We start from the raw sequence: 15,125 nt of genomic DNA, 5'->3' as shown, positions 1-15,125 counted from the left end.
ACACTGAACTTGAGGTCAGTATATTTGAAGTTAGAGTTTAGTGAACCCTGGAGACAGGCTGTTTGGATCCCCATCTTTGCTCTACTGTTTATTAGCTGGGTGGTTTTGAAAAAATAACTCTATTTTTTTTAAATAATAATAGCCCTACTTCATATAATGTTGTGGGGATTAAACTAGTTAACATCGGGGGGCCTGGGTGGCTCAAATGTTTAAGCATCTGCCTTCAGCTCAGGTCATGATCTCCAGGTCCTGGGACTGAGCCCCACATCAGGCTCCCAGCTCAGTAGGGAGTCTGCTTCTGCCTCTCCCCCTTGCTTTTGCTCTCTCTGTCTGTCTGTCTGTCTCTCTCTCTCTCTCAAATGAATAAATAAAATCTTAAATAATAAAGAATACATAAATGCTTAAATAAACTAACTAATATAGTTAATGCCTTACTTACTTACATAACATATGTCGAATACATCTGACATTAGACTTTAGTCCTAGAAACTCTGTTAATGCATTGTATGATATTGGCAAAGTTATTTCACTTCTTTGGGCTTCCCTGTACAAATACTTAACATGAATTTCAATTTCAAGTAGATGATTTCTAAAGTTCCTTCCAATGCTAAATTCATGACTCTGAATTATTTCCACTCATTATACAGATGAATTGTACTGTGCATTGCAAATAAAGAGGTAAATATTGCGAACTTCTTAATTGATAATGAAATACTATCATCAATGTCTTGGAAATGTGTTAAAAACCGAAAAATAACGGCTAATAAAACTGATAATGTCCATAGCAAAAGAAAATGAGACACTTAAAATAGTAAAAGACACATTCATTGTTCTCTTAATAAATGGTACAAAGCAAATATAAGTGACTTTATCACCATAAGTCAGTCTGACTGATTCTCTGAATCAAAGAAATAAGATTGTAATTAATGCACACCATTTACAAATATACAGAATGGAGACAATTCCTTAACCACTAGTTGCAAATCACAGTTTAGGAATTATACTCAATCATTTTAAATGGGTTGAAATCCTTACATGTCAGCCGTGAAATTGGTCCTCTGAGCTCTCCCCCACACAGCTCTTATACAAGGAACAGAGCCAGAAGCTTTTACGACCCCTGTGCACTGCTTTCTGCAGAAATAGCAGTTGCAGAAATGTTTCATTGCCCTGCATGCTTCCTGGGAAAGAGCCTGTACCAGGTCACACCTAATCTTCATTGACTCCTCAAAACCTTTAAAACCGACTTATGATTTCTGCCTTGGAAATATGAATGCCAACTAGATCATATCCCTGATAAGTTAGCATCTCCCATTCTGCCAGGTAAGATTCTCAAAAACATTAACAGGAACCATAATACAAAAATTCTCAGTGGTAAACACAGCACTACATTTAACATTACTAATAATTGTTACTGGAAGAGCATTCTTTTTTTTTTTTTAAGATTTAATTTATTTATTTAACAGAGAGAGAGAGAGATTACAAGTAGGCAGAGCAGCAGGCAAAGAGGGGAGGAAGCAGGCTCCCTGCCGAGCAGAGAGCCCAATGCGGGGCTCGTCCCAGGACCCTGAGATCATGACCTGAGCCGAAGGCAGAGGCTTAACCCACTGAGCCACCCAGGAGCCCCAAGAGCATTCTTCTTTAACTCAGAAAACCCAAGCTATTTCCACACTTCCTCATTTGTCAGTAGGGTCATCTGGGCCCCCTCTTCTACCACACATCCTGAGCAAGCCAATAATTCCCTGACTTCTGGAATGTTAACCCAATCCTGTGTTCCATTCCCTGGACCTTATGCTGCCCTCCCAGGGGGCAGCGTAAGGACATGCTTTATATGTTCTTCTCTGTCAGGTGCCACTTTATTCAGCCCTGAATTGTTTCTGGAACTGCAACCCTCTTAACATTCATCCCTCGGCTTCTTGCTTTATTTTATTTCTGGTTATTAAATCTGACTAACTCGGGGAGGGGGGGACAGTTTAGAATGCAATGTCCTCATTAGTCACATGTTCAGCCCCTTGTCTACTCAGAGATCTGTTCTCCACACCCTCTCCAAATAAAAGATGAAGATGCTTGAAATTCCTTTAAAATTCATATAATCAAAATGTGAGATGCATGTCTTTAGCTTGTAACAACAACACAATAAAAGTGAGCTATTACATTCGAGTACTTGGAGCTCTTATGTAGAAACATTCTAGAAACAGGTTGCAACTATATGTCATAAGACCAAAGCTAACTTTATTTTCCAATTTGATGTAAAGAATCCTATACAAAACCCAATATATGCTTTCAGTAATTTTTCTGCATTGATCTTAAAGCAATAATGTTTAGTGAGAATATCAATGTTTTTCTTATACTCTCTATCAGAGTACTTGTTTCCAGTCCTTTTATAATAAAACATTAAGAATCTAGTTCATATCATACTACAACAATAAAGTTCTATAAAAACTTCAGGGAAATACATCTTCAGTGAGATTCCATCATCCCTTATTAATGTCATAATTGAGGGCTATAAATCTGTTTCTTATACAATTCATGCAATAAAATACTTAATGGATTGTGAATGACATGTTATAAAACTAGGCATTAAGTATTGCAATTTATATTTAAATATGCTTCAGACATAAATAAATGCTCTATAAATAGCAGGTTTTCTCAAGTCAGAAGATATAACCTTCCATTTATTTCTAGCAAACTTGAGAGAACAATCACGTTATTGCATTGTGAATGAGATCTTGTTTTTGTTTTTGTTTACATTTAAAATTGTTTATCATTATCAAATTGTTCAAGAGCTGTTCAAACAAAAGCAGCTTCAAGTATTGTCTTTATCAATGGAGCCCCACAGAGAATGTCAGAATGTGCTTACCTGCCCTGAAACTGACTGAAACAATACTGTTTCAGTATTGTTGGTTGGTCCAAAATGAAGGTATGATGGAATAGAGTAAGAATGGGGCATGTGGAATCACAGACATTTCTATCATCCACATCCCTTCTTTGTCCCTTTGTTTCACATCCTTACCAAATGGCCATTTTCTTGGGGGACATCATTGTGGCATTTACTATTAAGTAAACCTGCAAGGGAGATACAACCTTTTTGGTCAACAGACTTTGGAGCAACCACCACTAACAGAACCTTTTAGATAAGCGGTATGGCTCAAGTGGGGCAAAGGGTACCTCGTATAAGTGCTACTTATATATGAAATAAGTGCTTATTTCATATTTATTTTCATGCTTATATGAAAATAAACTTTTAGATCCTGCCCAAAGTTTAACACCACTTCTGTTTGGTATCTGGTATGGAAAATCAAACTGGAACATTGAAGCATGTTTCCTATGTATTGTGATGTCACACCTGGCCTTTGCATTATGGGTATATGGTGGCTATGTATGGATGTTATCTGAAATCCAGTCTCTGACTTTAGAAAATGTGGCAAACATAACTACTTCTTTGTATTCAAATTGACTCACTGCATAAGAGGGGAGACAAGTATTGACCCACTACTATTTGCAAGATGAGAAACACCAGTTAACACCAGTCCTACTAACCTGGGGAACTAAATGAACCAGAAATACCTAAACAGCAGTATATATAATGTACTGCCACAGCCAAAGTGTTGCATGTGGAGTCTGGGCCTGAGACTTGATTCCACATTAATTCTACTCGGTATTTGATGCCCAACCACTCCGGAATCACATGTTCTCATCTTAGAAGTTGGAGAGAGGACAGGCCAGGGAAATCAGAAATGAACTCTAACATATTCATAACACCCATCCATATCAACATATACAGATCCATGAGCATTTTCATCCCTAGTTTGCTACTTTACCAACCCCATACTAGTCCTACTGTTCCAACCCCGAATATATATTCATCACATTGGAATCCCATGCCTACACTACAATTTCATATTTTTCAAATACTATATTCCCTGGTATTGAGCTGAAGATCTCTATCTCTGGCAACATTCTGCTCTGCTTTTCAAAAAATAGACCAAGTTATGTGTAACCAGAAGCTAGTAAACGGCACCCACAGGCATCACTCCCTACCTACCTGTGTGTGTGGGCTCTCCTCTCTTGCTTTGCTCTCTCTCTCTCTTCACTGTTTCTCTCTCATGTTATTCAACACGACGGACTGCCAAGCATGGTTCCAGGTAGTTAGAAGAAGAACGGTATTTGTATATCATACTATAGTTTATAACTGTTAAGTTCAGGTATAGTAACAGAGTCTCTAAGCTACATATTATACATCTTATTTTGGAAGCAATGAAACAAACTTAGACAAACACATTGACTCATCCAAGATCTACCCACTAAAATATGTGCTCTGTAAGTAGGAATTTTTGTCTTTTTTTCCATTGCTGCACCTATGCATCTAGAAAAGCAACTGGCATGTAGTAGGCACTTTAATACTAATAATACTTAATAAATAGTTGCTAGAATAAATCTCACAGCTGTATGTGACAGAGAAATACTGAATCCTGATCCTCTAAGTCTAGAAATCTGGTACGTTCAGAAAAACACAAGTGTTTGAGGCACAGAGATTGCCTTCAATTATAGATCCCAGCAGTTATGTAAGTAACACCAATAATCTCTGTGCCTCAGTTTTGTCATCTGTAACACAGGCACAATATTTGTTGACGGGATATAAAGATTTAAAGATTGAAGGGAGTTACCACATCGCAGAGGCTGAAAAAAAAATCTTACATTTGTTTCTTTCGGGTTTCTTTCCTTTTTTTTAATTTTCTCTCTCTCTCTCTTTTTTTTTAAATACTACCACCTCTTTGTTTCTCCACCTCCTTTTTTCCTGGCTTTATTTATTCTTCATGTTCTAATTCCTTTACCTCTAGCAAATGTACTCTACTAGATGGCTTAACTTAAAGACGACTCACAAAAAAAAAAAAAAAAGAAAAAAGGCTGCCCTTATTCCCCATGGCTAACACTTTGGATACATTCCCTGTGAAATCAGAACTTGAGAAAATGCCTGGGACTGTTTAAGAGGTTCACAAAGACTGTGATCCTAGCCCCTTATGAAAATGAGCGCAGTCACTATATTTGTTTTGACAGAGGTTTGTTCTTTTTCAAACATTCATTTTGTAGTGGGGGTTCTGAGGACTTCCTCAAAAAAAAAATTATTCTTTTTTTTTTTTAAGATTTTATTTATTTATTTGACAAAGATCACAAGTAGGCAGAGAGGCAGGGAGAGGGGTGGGGGAAGCAGACTCCCTGCCAAGCAGAGAGCCTGATGAGGGGCTCCCAGGATCCTGGGATCATGACCTGAGCTGAAGGCAGAGGCTTTAACCCACTGAGCCACCCAGGCGCGCCCCACCCCCCAAAAAAAAATTTATTCTAAACTCCCAACTTTTTCAAGATCTCTGTTGATGGAGATTTCCCTTAATTTGTCCTGGGTTGCTTAGCTTTTATTGGCCACCATGTTCTCTGGCCCTTTCTTCTCTTTTTCTAGAGCCCTTTGAATCTGTCACTCAGAAGAAAATGGAGTTGTCTGCACTGTTGGTTTTCCCCAGTCTGTCACCCTTAGGGATCTTTTCTCTGCTCTACTGATTTATCTTTTCCATAATAATAGCTTTCACCTTTTTATCTAATTTTCAAAAATTGACCTTTCTGCAGTAGTGATTTTATGCTCCCATGTTTGGCCATTTGACCTTTTTAGTGGTTGTCCTTTTATGGGCTAATAATCAGTTTGAGGTGGTTAATCTGCCATTGTTAGTAGAGGCAGATCAGCTGCTCTTCCTTTCTTCTTTATCATTATCCTCTATTTGATTATTTCATTTTCAAATGTCCAATGTTGTGTTTAAAAAGTACTTCTCAACACCGTAAATTCCACACATTATACTGTTTTCCCTTCATCTAACCTATATTTTATGAGACCAGCAAAACGTGCTAATTAACTGCACCTGGAGGAGGATGGGCTCGATGCCACTCTCTACAAGGGAACATGGAAAACTCCCATTTGACATATGAGCATCATTCTGGTTCCATCGTATCTGGACTTCAGTTAGAAAATCCGGGGTACCTTGGTGGGTCAGTCGGTAGAAGCTTCTGCCTTCGGTCCAGATCATGATCCCACGGTGCTGGAATTGAGCCCCACATGGGGCTCGCTGCTCAGCAGGGAGTCTGCTTCTCCCTCTCCCTCTGCCCCTGTTCATGTGCTCTCTCTCTCACATTCACTCTCTCTCTCTCTCAGATAAATAAATAAAGCTTTTTTAAAAAATTCTATGTGCAACATATATTGTCAGTCCAGTTTCATCAGATTTAGTAGTGTCTTTACCTTGACCTTTGATCCTATTTCCTAATCATAAGAGAGGAAACAAGTACTGAATTATAGTTATCCATTTTTTAAAATGAGTTCAAGCCTTTGACAAACTGTGAAAAAAGGTATCTCTACCTCAGTGTCTTCCCAAATTCTCTACTGTAGCCCACTTCCTCTACCCTGAATTCAATTATGGTGAAAAACCTCATCCTTCATTCTGACTTTCATGAACATTGCACCATGGTCCCCCTTTCAAATGTGCCCTCTAGATGCAGAACCACCCAACATACAACTCTCCTGACACTCCATCCCATCAAAGTCTATCAGATCATTCCCCTACTCTTCTCTTGGCCTTCTTGAGCCATTAAGTGACTCAATTTGATGTTAATAGCCATTAATGACTTAAAAGGTGACCTTTCTCAGGTGACTTCACTATATTTTAAGAGGATTTCTAATGCAATAACCTGAAATGTTATAAAATGGTGGGAATTTCAGGTTTCAGAGTAGAGGAGCAAAGGGAATTATGTATGGATGATATGCTGCCTTACATCACCTTCCAATCACACTGTGCAAAAAATTTTTGCTGTGAGCCTGAGCATGGCTGCCTCTGCTTACAGTAGCAGACTGCAACCTGATAAACTGTATAGTCCGAGCAGATTACTTCTAGTGGAATTTTGATAGACTAATCAACCTTCTTATCTTTGAAGGCATAGTGATTATGAGTTATTAGCTGACTTTCTGAATGCAAAAAGATGTCATTCTCTGACCGGGAATCCAGCCACATTAAGCAGAGCATTTTTTTTAAACCAATTAAATAAAATGTTTAAATTTTCCATATAGTTTGAGGGGCTTAAATTTTTAATTCAAACTAATTTATCGAGCAATGGCACTTAAGAAAATGGAATGATGCAAAGCGACTTTTATCAGATGATAAGTGGTTAAGAGAGAAAAATGCTGACAGATCAGCAGAGTTATCTAAAAAGCCTAGAGGCAACCAGAGCCTTCCAGACACCCAAGCCTGGCCAGGGAACAAAGATGAATGAGAGCAGAGATTAGAAAGCTCATCCTTACCCTTCTACCCATGGTGAGAGAAGACTCTCAGCGTGTGAGGTACCTGTCCCTAATCACATGTAAAACTGCAAAACTTGCAGGGTTACTTTGATATGAACAAGGTTAATGTGCTCCTCAAGATTAATTGTGATTTCACTGAGAAATGTATTGAGTATGAGGGAATCTGAAAGTGAAAGGAGGACCAAAAGCCTTGTTAGAGATTTATCACGAGAGGGTGATGGATGAAAGCCTTCAGAAACCAATAATAGGATTTTAAAGATTCACATAAGCAGCATTAAGGAGATCTCTGGTGCTTACCTTAGACAAACTAGAGCTGGTGGATGGATGGCTACTATGGTTACAGCTTCGAGGGGAAGGGCAGCTGGTAATTTTGGAATGGGCATCAAGAACTGCCTGTGCTTTGGTTAGGTCTGAATCCTGAGTCTCTCTACGTAACACTTCTTCAGATTTAGTTTCAGATCTATTGTTACACAAACAACAAAGAAAACAAAAGAACCACCAGCAGGGCTGATGACAGTGACAAGCATGGACTTTATAGTCAAACCAATCTGGGCTGGAGTCTCATCTGTACCATTCATCAACTACACAGTCTTGGGCAATTCACCTAACTTCTGAAATCATCTATTTCCTCAAAAGAATGACAGAAAAAAATAAGTATGCCAACTTTTATTTTTGTTGTATTAAATGAGATAATGACTTTCAAGTGATCAGCAGAGTCCTTTAAACTACAAAAAAGAAAATGAGCCAATGTTTTCAGAATCATTTTGTTGTCGTCCTTCTCGGTGGTAATAGTAAAAGAAGTAAATACAGAAACAAAATAAAGGAGATGTGGACACAAAGTGTAAAACCTAGTGTACCCATCTCTGCTACAAGTATATTTGGTGAAGTAAATGGAAAATATATATTGTGTTTTTTTCCTTTCATAGATAAACAGTCAGGTAATTATTCCCCCTCTTCTTTATCAGTAGGTTTATCGGTTATGAAAAATGTCTGTCATTAGATCATTACTTCATATAGAACATGTTGCAATTAATTAGATCAAGTTTATCTCACTTTTGGAATTCACTGCAGCTTTCCACGGGCTTGAGAAGACAACCCGGACTCAGTCAGCTATAGTACAGTGTGTTCCTTCAGGGGCAATTTTCTGTAGAAATTTCCACAGATGGCTAATACATGTGTGGATTCTCGTTACCTTCAGTTTCAGCAGGAAATGTACTTTAATTTTGTCCATAAATTTTAGATTAAAGATGGTTTTTGAGGCCTGAAGTTCTTCATGCATTTACTGAACAATCCATTTCTTTCTGCTTTATACATTTTGCAGAAGGGTGAATTAAAATTTTAAAGGAAGCTTTTGGTCAGGATGACTGAAGTAGGAGATTGTAATCACCTTTGATTGTGTAGAGTTTATGCAAGCAAAGCTGTTTATTTTAGATATGAGGTCAAAAACTAATTCAGTAGTTTCCTAGCCAGATGCCTTCCTTCCTTGGTTTTTCTTAGTCTCGTTTACCCGTCCCTCCTCCTTTTCTTGACTTTGTCTCACTCTACACTCTGCTGGTGATTTCATCATCTTGCAGGTGAGTATCTTAAGTCTACTCTCTCTTTCTGAGCCCACACATCTATGACCAGCGGCCAACTGGAGATTTCTTGACTTCATGTCTCAATGGCAACACACTTGTGTTTTCACTCAGTGATTTTTAAGGGCCTACCATAAACCAGACCATGTTCTAAGCCAAGGAGATACACTAAAGCTTACAATCTACTGAAGGAGAGTGTTAGTAATCAAATATTAACACACTAAAATACTCACTCTGTAATAGATGACATTAAAGGTAAGGACGTTAAAGGTAAGCAAAAATAACTATAAAACATTTTAAAAGGAGATAAAACCAAGTATTAACTTCCTCTAATGCTCCAAATCTCAATAAATGGCATCACCATACCCCAGATGATCGGGCCAAAAAACCTAGAAGGATTTTTCATTCCTCCCTCTCCCACTTTCTTCATCCAGTTTGTGAGCAAAGCCTCGCAAGCACGGGTCTTGAATGTTTTCAGATCGGTTCATATCTCGTTACCTCCAAGTCCAAGCCAAAATTACTCTTCCTAACGGGTTGTCCTGTATCAATTCTTAGCCACCTCCAACCTAGGTCCAGGACATCAACTGCAGTAATCCTTTTTTTTTTTTTTTTTTTTTAGATTTTATTTATTTATTTGACAGACAGAGATCCCAAGTAGGCAGAGAGAGAGAGAGAGAGAGGTGGAAGAGAAGGTGGAAGAGAGAGGTGACGCGGGGCTCAATCCTTAGACCCTGGGATCATGACCTGAGTGGAAAGCAGACGCCTAATCCACTGAGCCACCCACGCGCCCCCCGCAGTAATCCTTTTAAATATGCATGATTTTTAGCCAATGAAGAGGGCTAAGTAGGTGATCCTAGGCTCCCCTCCTCCCACAGACGCACCAAATGTGCAGCTACACAGGGAACACCAGCCTCTGAAAAAAGCCTAAGAACTGTCTCCTAGGCAGGAGGCAGAGGAGGAGGAGAAGAAGAGAGAAGTCCCCCATGGAAGCGGATAGCAAAGGCTGGGACACAATCTCACCAAAGACCTCATCCCCCTCTGCGAACCACAGTCGGGAGGGAACGCAAAACCAGATCCTTCCCCTGAGGAGTGAAGGGTTTGAACCCCACACCAGGCACCCCCAACGGTTAAGACCCGAGCCTGTGAGACAAGCCCCAGGAACACGTAGCTTTGAAAACCAACAGGGCTGCAGCCACAGACCCGCAAGTCCATAATGAACGGAGAACCGGCTCTCCAAGGCCTGGGACTCACCTGCCCAGGGCTCAGCGGAGAAGCGCCCGTCGAGAGGCGCCCAGACTTCCTGCCGCTAACCTTAGGCAAGGGCCCGAGCGGCGGGCGGCTCACTGCGCGCACCGGGGCAGGCCTGCGCACGGCACCGACCGGCTCGGCGCTCTCCCTCGGCTTAGGCCAGGCGGCGGGCGCCGCCTTTTTTCTTCCTTCCTGGGGCCCGTCTATACACTGCCCCTTGCTCCGTTCCAGCTGGCAGCCTCATCTGAGCACTCTGGCTGACGGGCACCCTCTCTCTGTTTTTTAATGCTAAGGTTTTGTTTGGTTTTGCTTTCCGAGCAGAGGCCGCTCCCACGCTCCAGTTTGTGCTCCGCCCACTGCCCCGCTGCAGCCCGCGGCTTCTCCCGGGTTCCCCAAACCCGGCTGCCGTTCAGCGCACACGCCTTGGCTGCCCGGCTCTGGAGACCAGGGGCGCTTGCCATTCTGGGTGCCACAAACTGTCACAGGTGGAGAGACGGTTCTTTCCACCCCCACGTGGTGGAGAGCAGATGACCCCCTGAAAGGCACCCCGGCGTCGGGGTTGCCAAACCTGCCCTTTTGCTGGTCCCAGAGCTTCAGCTGGACCGGCAGGGTTCTGGTTTGGCAGATAACTAAGAGGCTACTGACCCTGCAGGGGCTCCAAAACTGACATAGCGGAGGGAAACCTGGCCCCTTGGAGCCTAGGTCTTCTCTGCCGATCGCTCCCCATAGTAAACAAGGGCAACGTGGCCAAGGCTCTGAGTAACTTCAGCTGCTAAGTTCCAGCCACGTAAGATGCTGTTTTTAATTAGCACTGCTTAATGCATGTCTTAAAATCCGGTAGCAGGATCCTGCTTTTGGACATACAGTAGGGGAAGATAAAAATGTCTTCAAAAAATATTTCCTATCATTTCTAGGAGACCGTGTACTGTAGTTTAGAATAAATATACATATGTATATAAGTCTGTGTGTATTTGTCTCTGTGCATATACATAGGTATATATGCAGATATATTCATATATTGTGATATACTATGTAGGTATATGCATACATGTGTGTACATATACAACACATATAATACTCATATATACACGTACATAGATATGCATGAAGTGTGTGTAGGTATGTACACAAACCATATATAATGTTTATTATATATGCATTTGGGTATTTGAACATAAGATTAACCTGATTTGTAATGGAAAATGACTAAATTCTAAATTCAAGTTGAGTGAGCTCAAAAGAGAATGAAACCTATTTTTACTAAAGCATAATTTCATATTTACTACATTTCCTTATTATTTCAGGCCCAGAAGTAATAACTATTTCTAAATCTTTACCTTATATCTAAAAATGTGCCAGAGCTCATTTTGAAGAATGGCTATTTATTAATAATAAGTAAACTAAATTATTTGAGATTTCACATTAAGTAGAAACCTAGTTTGCCAGATGAGGTCTAGAAGAATTTCTAAGTAATGATACATATAACTAAAATAAGAACCAACAAAACAGTGCCTGAATCATCTTTACTACCAAATTCGCTTGCTCTTGGTAGAGAAGTTAGGGTTGGGGAAGGCAAAATGACAGCTAACACTAAGTCCAGCCAACAGCTCCATCCAACCTGCCTCCATTTATTACCTTGATCTAATCTTTCAAACAAGGTAATCCAAACCATTGGAATAAACCTTGGAAGACTCTGGATATGAACAATTATGAGCAGTGGAACTAAAGGGGAAGTTCTCATGGAAGCATGAGAGAGTTGAAAGAATGATATCAGATTCCATTTTTTTATAATTTTATTTTCTAGAAAGAAAATTGGCTCCAGTTAGCTCAGATTTAAATGACTGTTTTCTTCTCCTGTTTATCTGGATCTAGGGTTTGGCTAATAACAGTTGCACAGGGTTACTTCCTCTTTGTGGGCTGCTGCTAGATCCACACATCACAGGTTAGTCCACAAATCATTTTTAGAAGGGTAGGTATAGTAAGTTTTATTTCTGGTTTCCATTAGAATCACCCGGTATTTAAAAATATATATACAGGTGTCTGGGCCCTACATAAGACGTACTGGGCATGGAGCCTAGATATATACATTTCTTTAAAGTTCCAATGGTAATTTTGATGAACATCCACCATTAAGAACTTACAATTAGGTGATCTCTAAGTCCCTTCCAACTGTATAGTCTATAATTTCTTTGAAATACTCGTTTAAAATCAATCTATTTTTTACATTTAATCATACACTCTCCCAGAATAGTCAATTGTGATGAACTCTCTAAAGAAGTAAGTTTCAAAAGTAATTGTAAGAAAAATGCCTTCAAAACAAGTAAGAGAAAAGCCATCAGTGGTTTAAATGACTAGGAGAATTTTTTTCTCCCCAAACAATAAGGCATCTGAAGCTGGGTAGTTGTTGATGTTGACTCAGAAGCTCAGTGAGGTTGAAGTGATCTTCTGGTCACAAGATGGTTTTGCAGTTCCAACAATCCTGTCTTCATTTGAGGCAGGAAGAAGAGAGAAATCAAGAAAGGATGGGCAATAAGTGACTCTTAATCTCACAAAACAAACTGAGGGTTGATGGGGGGAGGGGGGTTGGGAGAGGGGGGTGGGGTTATGGACCTTGGGGAGGGTATGTGCTATGGTGAGTGCTGTGAAGTATGTAAACCTGGCGATTCACAGACCTGTACCCCTGGGGATAAAAATATATTATATGTTTATAAAAAATAAAATTAAAAAAAAATTGTAAGACAGGGCTTAACAAGGGCAATGGAGCTTCCAAAAGTTCTGATGCAACCCTTATTCAGAAGCTAGGATCTATAACCATGTATCTCTCTGGAGAGTCTTGTGGTACTCAAGTTTCAGCTTCCTTTCTCTCCCCAAATTCCTTTAGTAAGTAAACCTTATTTGATTTAAAAAAAAAAAAAAAAGAAAGAAAGGATGGGCAGCTATAACCATCTCCTTTAATCAGAAAAACAAAAGCTTTAACAAGTACTTTCTGGGTAGCTTTCCGATCAGGTCTTACTGAAAGAACAGGTTCTTAAGACCAAATCATGTAAGACATCCTGAGAATTGGTTTGGACCAGCCATAATCTATATTCAGGGCCAAACACATTGTAATCACATTAGCTAAAATAATAAAAATGATAATATTCTGGTTAAGAAGGAAGAGTTGGATATAGAGTAGAAAAATGTTGCAAATAATTTAAGTCAACTCTGATGAAAAAAAAAACAAAATAAAGTTCAATTATATTTTGTTATAGAATATAATAATAATCTACCATAATATATGAAAAATGTTCATGTCTTTATGTAATTGCTGAAGAATAACCTTGTGACAAATGTGACATTTTGACAAATGTAATCATCAATATAAAAAGTTTGTATCTTATCTTCAAAAGTAATTATTTTGAAAGACAGCATTGGTTGGATACATAAGTTGTGTTATATCATTTATACCACATATATTCAGTCTATGACCTTATTGTTTTAATGTTAAAACTACTGCTAAGCCAAAGTTTTCATTCAAAAGGAAACAAATCAAGAGCAGATGTGATTGTTTTATTTAAAAATCACCAAAAGAGTGGCTCCTGGATGCTCAGGCAGTTAAGCTTCTGTCTTCGGCTTGGGTCATGATCGCAGGGTCCTAGGATCCAGCCCCACATCAGGCTCTCTGCTCAGCGGGAAGGTCTGTTTATCCCTTTCCCTCTGCCTGCCACTCATCCTGCTTGTGCTCTGTCTCTCTGTCAAATAAGTAAATAAAATCACCAAAAGAATTTTAAAATAGGGATTTTAAAAATCCATCAGACCCCATTGTTCAATTTGGCAACAGATATCAAAAGTCTTAAAACTGGATACATATCATTTGCTTTAGCCATCTAATTTTTTCAAATTGAAAAAGAATACAAAAAGTATCTACACATTTGTTTTCTTTAACAGCATAAATTGCTTTACCAACACTAAAAGATTGTTATACAAAATATACATCATATTGTCATATGATGGAATTACCATTTCCTAATTAAAATTAGGTAATAATAAAGGAGACTACAGAATGACCTGGAGATGATAAGTATATTCAATAAGCAAAGAAAGCACCTAATTATGGTGCAGTATGTTCCAAATGTTTAAATAATAGTTAATGCGTTGAGAACACACTAAATATACCAGGCTTAAGGTTTTACATGTATTCATTAGGTTCTCACAAATGTAGGAGGAAGTTTCTATTACCCTCCCATCTTACAGATGAAGAAACAGTCTTAAAGCAGTTTTGGAACTTGCTCAAAATACATAGCTTACAAATAGCAGAACTAGAATTTGAACCCAGGAAGTATGGTTTCAAAAAACAGATTTATATACCTCGAAGAAAAAAAATTTTTGAAAAAACAAACAAAAAAAGCACCAAAAGAATAACAAAATTATGTTTGGGTGGTGAGATTACAGTATGCTTTTTATATTTTTCAAAATTTTTGGAGTATTTATTGACTCTAGTCAGAAAATACAATGATTACTTGATAGGCTTTCAAATCCAGTAATCACTTAATAAGCTTTCTAACCTCGTTTGATAGGCTATCAAATAAGCCACGCTCTCCTCAGCAACTACTGATAATATGAACTCTACAGAGCGTTACTCTTCGTCACTGAGAGATAAGACCTTTCTAAAATCACAACTCATGAAAACTAACAGTTTCATGCACAGTATCTCTTATAAAGTCTGCCTTAAGATCAATAATCTTACTACACAGACATCATAAAGTCAGTTCACTGGAAGGTAATAAAATTCCATGAAGATTTGTCTTTTGTTTCATGAAATCAAGAAAGAAGAAATTAAAGATCCAAAACATATGGTTAGAAACTAAATATATTCAATTTAATGAATTACTTACTGTACACCCAGTAGAAGAACCATGGATATCTATAAATAATGGCTTACAAAAGGATTTCCAAGATATCATTAGCAAGTAAAAAAACCAAGAATAAAAACA

The sequence above is a fragment of the Lutra lutra genome, chromosome 14 (assembly GCF_902655055.1).
Source record: "Lutra lutra chromosome 14, mLutLut1.2, whole genome shotgun sequence".
Taxonomy (NCBI): domain Eukaryota; kingdom Metazoa; phylum Chordata; class Mammalia; order Carnivora; family Mustelidae; genus Lutra; species Lutra lutra.
Note: the sequence above shows the minus strand (reverse complement) of the source record.